Below are 7,231 nucleotides of genomic sequence, written 5' to 3'. Positions count from 1 at the left end.
CGTTTGGCTCAAATCGCTAAAAAGGTGAAATGTTTGGATTTAAATTGCTAAAAATGTGAAACATTTGGATTTGTTGCGTAACTTTTGTAAACGTTTATCTTAAATCACTAAAAAGGTGAAACGTCTTGCTTTGTTTTTGCAATGTTTGTAAACGTTTGGCTTAAATCGCTTAAAAGGTGAAACATTTGGTTTTGTTTCGTAAGGTTTGTAAACGTTTAGTTTAAATTGCTAAAACGGTGAAACTCTTGGATTTGTTTCGTAGAATTTGTAAACATTTGGCTTAAATCGCTAAAAAGGTGAAACGTTTGGATTTGTTTCATAACGTTTGTAAAGGTTCGGCGTAAATTGCTAAAAAGGTGAAACATTTGCTTTTTGTTTCGTAATGTTGTAAACGTTCGGCATAAATAGCTAAAAAGGTGAAATGTTTGGTTTTATTTTGTAATCTTTGTAAACGTTCGACATAAATCGCTAAAAAGGGGAAACGTTTGGATTTTTTCCGTAACGTTAGTAAATGTTTATCTCAAAATGCTAAAAAGGTAAAACGTTTGGATTTGTATCGTAACGTTTGTAAGCGATTGGTTTTATTTCGTAATGTTTGTAAACGTTCTGCTTAAATCGCTAAAATGGTGAAACGTTTGGACTTGTTTTGTAACGTTTTTAAATGTTTGGCTTAAATCGCTAAAAAGGGGAAACGTTTGGATTTGTTTCTTAACGTTTGTAAACGTTTGGCTTAAATCGCTAAAAAGGAGAAACGTTTGGATTTGTTTCATGACCTTTGTAAATGTTTGGCTTAAATCGCTAAAGAGGGGAAACATTTGGATTTGTTTCGTAACGTTTGTAAACGTTTGGCTTAAATTGCTAAAAAGGGGAAATGTTTGGATTTGTTTCGTAACGTTTTTAAACGTTTGGCTTAAATTGCTAAAAAGGTGAAACACTTGGATTTCTTTCGTAATATTTGTAAACGTTTGGCTTAAATTGCTAAAAAGGTTAAATGCTTTGATTTGTTTTGTAATGTTTGTAAACGTTTGGCTTAAATTGCCAAAAAGGTGAAACACTTGGTTTTGTTTCGTAACGTTTGGCTTAAATCGCTAAAAATGTGAAATGTTTGGATTTGTTTCGTACCGTTTGTAAACGTTTGGCTTAAATCGATAAAAAGGTGAAACGTTTGGATTTGTTTCATAACCTTTGTAAATATTTTGCTTAAATCACTAAACATATGAAACGTTTGGATTTGTTTCGTAACGTTTGTAAACTTTTGGCTTAAATCACTAAAAAGATTAAACGTTTGGACGTGTTTTGTAACATTTTTAAACATTTGGCTTAAATTGCTAAAAAGGTGAAACACTTGGATTTGTTTCGTAATGTTTGTAAACGTCTGGCTTAAATTGCTAGAAAGGTGAAATGCTTGGATTTGTTTTGTAATGTTTGTAAACGTTTGGCTTAAATTGCTAAAAAGATGAAACACATTGTTTTATTTCGTAACGTTTGGCTTAAATCGCTAAAAATGTGAAACATTTAAATTTGTTTCGTAACGTATTAAACGTTTGGTTTTGTTTCGTAACGTTTGTAAACGTTGTAGCTTAAATCGTTAAAAAACGTAACGTTTGTAAATGTTTGGCTTAAATCGTTAAAAGGGTGAAACATTTAGATTTGTTTCATACTGTTTGTAAACGTTTGGCTTAAATCGCTAAAAAGGTGAAGAATTTTGATTTATTTCATAACATTTGTAAACGTTTGGCTTAAATCGCTAAAAAGGTGAAACGTTTGGATTTGTTTCGTACCGTTTTTAAATTTTTGGCTTAAATCGCTAAAAGGGTGAAATGTTTGGATTTGTTTCGTATCATTTGTAAACGTTTGCCTTAAATCGCTAAAAAGGTGAAATGTTTGGATTTGTTTCGCAAAATTTGTAAATGTTTGGCTTAAATTGTTAAAAAGGTGAAACGCTTGGATTTGTTTCGTAACGTTGGTAAACGTTTGGCTTAAATTGCTAAAAAGGTGAAACATTTGGATTTGTTTCGTAAAGTTTGTAAACGTGGCTTCAATTGCTAAAAATGTGAAACGTTTGGATTTGTTTCGTAATGTTTGTAAACGATTGGCTTACATATTTAAAAAGTTGAAACAATTGGATTTGTTTTGTAACGTTCTAAACGCTTGGCTTAAATCGCTACAATGGGGAAACGTTTGGATTTGTTTCGTAACGATTGTAAACGGTTGGTTTAAATCGCTAAACAAATGAAATGTTTGGTTTTGTTTCGTAACGTTTGTAAACGTTTTTGTCTGAAATTGCTAAAAAGGTGAAACGCTTGGATTTGTTTCATAACGTTTGCAAAGTTTTGGCTTAAATTGTTATAAAGGTGAAACGCTTGGATTTGTTTCGTAACGTTTGTAAATGTTTGGTTTTCTTTCGTAACGTTTCGATTTGTTTTGTAACGTTTGTAAATGTTTGGCTAAAATCGCTAAAAAGGGGAAACGTTTGGATTTGTTTCGTAACGTTTGTAAACGTTTGGCTTAAATCACTAAAAAGGGGAAACATTTGGATTGGTTTCGAAACGTTTATTAACGTTTTGCTTAAATGGCTAAAAAGTTGAAATGCTTGAATTTGTTTCGCAACGTTTTAAATGTTGGTTTTTATTTTGTAACGTTTGTAAACGTTTTGCTTAAATCGATAAAAAGGGGAAACTCTTGGATTTGTTTCTTATCGTTTTAAACATTTTTGTTTTGTTTTGTAACGTTTGTAAACGTTTTTCTTAAATCGCTAAAAAGGGGAAACGCTTGGATTTGATTCGTAAAGTTTGTAAGGCTTAAATTGCTAAAAAGGTGAAACATTTGGATTTGTTTCGTAATGTATGTAAACATTTGGCTTAAATCGCTAAAAAGGAGAAACATTTGAATTTGTTTCGTAACGTCTGTAAACGTTTGGCTTAAATCGCTAAAAAGATGAAACTTTTTGTTTTGTTTCGTAACGTTTGTAAACGTTAGGTTTAAATCGCTAAAAAGGTGAAACGTTTGGATTTGTTTTATAACGTTTGTAAACGTTTGTTTTAAATCGCTAAAAAAACGTTCGGATTTGTTTTGTAACGTGTGTAAACGTTTGGCTTAAATAGCTAAAAAGGGTTTTGTAACGTTTTAAACGTTTGGATTAGTTTCATAACGTTTGTAAACGTTTGGCTTAAATCGATAAAAAGGTGAAACATTTGGATTTGTTTCGTAACGTTTGTAAACGTTTGGCTTAAATCACTAAAAAGGTGAAATGTTTTTCTAAACTCGCTAAAAAGGTAAAACGTTTGGATTTGTTTCGTAACGTTTGTATACGTTTTGGCTTAAATTGCTAAAGAGGTGAAACGTTTGGATTTAAATTGCTAATATTGTGAAATGTTTGGATTTGTTTCATAATCTTTGTAAATGTTTAGCTTAAATCGCTAAAAAGGTGAAATGTTTAGATTTGTTTTTATAACGATTGTAAACGTTTGGCTTAAATTGCTAAAAAGTTGAAACATTTGGTTTTGTTTTGTAACGTTTGTGAACGTTTGGTTTAAATTGCTAAAAAGGTAAAACTCTTGGATTTGTTTCGTAATGTTTGTAAACGTTTGGCTTAAATTGCTAAAAAGGTGAAATGCTTGGATTTGTTTTGTAATGTTTGTAAGCGTTTGACTTAAATTGCTAAAAAGGTGAAACACTTGCTTTTGTTTCGTAACGTTTGTAAACTTTCGGCTTAAATAGCTAAAGAGGTGAAACGTTTGGTTTTGTTTCGTAATGTTTGTAAACGTTCGGCTTAAATCGCTAGAAAGGGGAAACGTTTGGATTTTTTCCGTAACGTTTGTAAATGTTTGGCTTAAATTGCTAAAAAGATGAAATGTTTGGATTTGTTTCGTAAAGTTTGTAAACCATTGGTTTTTTTTTCGTAATGTTTGTAAACGTTCGTCTTAAATCGCTAGAAAGTGGAAACTCTTGGATTTGTTTCGTAACTTTTTTAAATGTTTGGCTTAGATCGTTAAAAAGGTGAAATGTTTGGATTTGTTTCGTAATGTTTGTAAACGTTTGGCTTAAATCGCTAAAAAAGAGAAATGTTTGGATTTGTTTCATAACCTTTGTAAATGTTTGACTTAAATCGCTAAACAGGTGACACGTTTGGATTTGTTTCGTAACGTTTGTAAACGTTTGGCTTAAATCGCTAAAAAGGTAAAACGTTTGGAATCTTTACGTAACGTCTTTAAACGTTTGTATTAAATCGCTAAAAAGGTGAAAATTTTTGTGTTATTTTGTATGGTTTGTAAACGTTTCGTTTAAATTGCTAAAAAGGTGAAACTCTTGGATTTGTTTTGTAGCGTTTATAAACATTTGGCTTAAATCGCTAAAAAGGTGAAAACATTTGGATTTGTTTCATAAAGTTTGTAAAGGTTCGTCTTAAATTGCTTAAAAGGTGAAATGTTTGGTTTTGTTTCGTAACGTTTGTAAACGTTCGGCTTAAATAGCTAAAAAGTTGAAACCTTTGTTTTTTTTATAACGTTTGTAAATGTTAGGCTTAAATCGCTAAAAAGGTGAAACGTTTGGATTAGTTTCGTAACATTTTTAAACGTTTGGCTTAAATTTCTAAAAAGGAGAAGCACTTGGATTTGTTTCGTAACTTTTATAAACATTTGGCTTTAATTTCTAAAAAGGTGAAACGCTTGGATTTGTTTTGTAATATTTGTAAACGTTTGGCTTAAATTGCTAAAAATGTGAACCACTTGTTTTGTTTCATAACGTTTGGCTTAAATGGCTAAAAATGTGAAACATTTAAATTTGTTTGGTAACATTTTAAACGTTTGGTTTTGTTTCGTAACTTTTTTAATTGTTTGGGTTTAAATCACTAAAAAGGTGAAACGTTTGGAATAATTTCGTAACATTTGTAAACGTTTGGCTTAAATCGTTAGAAAGGTGAAACGTTTGGATTTGATTCATACCCTTTGTAAACGTTTGGTTTAAATCGATAAAAAGGTGAAACGCTTTGTTTTGTTTCGTAGCGTTTGTAAACGTTTGGCTTAAATTGCTAAATATGGGAAACATTTGGATTTGTTTCGTAACGTTTGTAGACGTTTGGCTTCAATCTCAAAAAATATGATATGTTTGGATTTGTTTCGTAACGTTTGTAAACGATTGGCTTACATAGTTAAAAAGGGGAAACATTTGGATTTGTTATGTAACGTTCTAAACGCTTGGCTTAAATTTCTAAAATGGGGAAACGTTTGGATTTATTTCGTACCGTTTGTAAACGTTTGGCTTAAATCGCTAAACAAGTGGAACGTTTGTATTTGTTTCGTAACGTTGGTAAATGTTCTTTTCTTAAATTGCTAAAAAGGTGAAACGCTTGGCTTTGTTTCGTAATGTTTGTAAACGTTTTGCTAAAATTGCTATACAGGTGAAATGGTTGGATATGGTTCGTAACGTTTGTAAACATTTGGTTTTCTTTCGTAACGTTTAGATTTGTTTCGTAACATTTGTAAACGTTTGGCTTAAATCGCTAAAAAGGGGAAACGTTTGGATATGTTACATATTGTTTGTATACATTTGGCATAAATCGCTAAAAAGGGGAAACATTTGGATTCGTTTAACAACGTTTATTAACGTTTTGCTAAAATTCCTAAAAAGGTGAAACGCTTGGATTTGTTTCGTAACGTTTTAAACGTTTGTTTTTGTTTCGTAACGTTTGTAAACGTTTTGCTTAAATCGCTAAAAAGGGGAAACATTTGGATTTGTTTCCTAACGTTTTTAAACGTTTGGCTTAAATCGCTAAAAACGTGACACACTTGTATTTGATTCTTAACGTTTGAAAAGTTTAAATCGCTAAATAATTGAAATGTTTGGATTTGTTTTGTCTGTAAACATTTGGATTTGTTTCGTAACGTTTGTAAGCGTTTGGCTTAAATCGCTAAAAAGGTGAAACGTTTTGCTAAATGAGCTAAAAAGGTGAAACGTTTGGGTATGTTTCGTAACGTTTGTTAACGTTTTGCATAAATCGCTAAAGAGGTGAAACGTTTCGATTTAAATTGCTAAAAATGTGAAACTTTTGGATTTGTTTTGTAACGTTTGTAAATGTTTAGCATAAATCGCTAAAAAGGTGAAATGTTTGTATTTGTTTTTGTAACGTCTGTAAACGTTGGGCTTAAATCGCTAAAAAGGTGAAACATTTGATTTTGTTTCGTAACGCTTGTAAACATTGGATTTAAATTGCTTAAAAGTGAAACTCTTGGATTTCTTTCGTAGCGTTTGTAAATATTTGGATTAAATCGCTAAATAGGTGAAACGTTTGGATTTGTTTTGTAACGTTTGTAAACGTTCGGCTTAAATCGCTAAAAATGTGAAATGTTTGTTTTTTTTGTAACGTTTGTAAACATTCGGCATAAATAGTTGAAAAGGTGAAACTTTTGGTTTTGACTAGTAATGTTTGTAAACGTTCGGCTTAAATCGCTAAAAAGGGAAACATTTGGATTTGTTCCGTAACGTTTGTTAATATTTGGCTTATACTGTAAAAAAGGTGAAACGTTAGGATTTGTTTCGTAACGTTTGTAAACAATTTGTTTTGTTTCGTAATGTTTGTAAACGTTCGGCGTAAATCGCTAAAAAGGGGAAACGTTTGGATTTGTTCCGTAACATTTGAAAATGTTTAGTTGAAATTGCTAAAAAAGGGGAAACATTTGGGTTTCTTTCGTAACGTTTGTAAATGAATGGTTTGGTTTTGTAAAGTTTGTAAACGTTCGGCTTAAATCGCTAAAAATTGAAACATTTTGATTTGTTATGTAACGTTTGTAAACGTTTGGCTTAAATTGCTAAAAAGGGGAAACATTTAGTTTTGTTTCGAAATGTTTGTAAACGATTAGTTTTGTTTCGTAATGTTTGTAAACGTTTGGCTTAAATTGCTAAAAATGGGAAACGTTTGAATTTGTTTCGTAACGTTTTAAACGTTTGGTTTTGTTTCGTAACGTTTGTAAATGCTTGGCTTAAATCGCGAAAAAGGTGAAACGTTTGGATTTGTTTCGTAACGTTTGTAAACGCTTGGGTTAAATCGTTAAAAGGTGAAATGTTTGGATTTATTTCTTAACGTTTGTAAATGTTTGGCTGAATTTGCTAAAAAAGGTTAAACGTTTGGATTTGTTTTGTAACGTTTGCAAACATTTGACTTAAATCGCTAAAAAGGTAAAAGGTTTGGATTTGTTTTGTAACGTTTGTAAACGTCTGGCTTAAATTGCCAAAA

Source organism: Mercurialis annua, linkage group LG8 (genome assembly GCF_937616625.2).
Source record: "Mercurialis annua linkage group LG8, ddMerAnnu1.2, whole genome shotgun sequence".
NCBI lineage: Eukaryota > Viridiplantae > Streptophyta > Magnoliopsida > Malpighiales > Euphorbiaceae > Mercurialis > Mercurialis annua.
Note: the sequence above shows the minus strand (reverse complement) of the source record.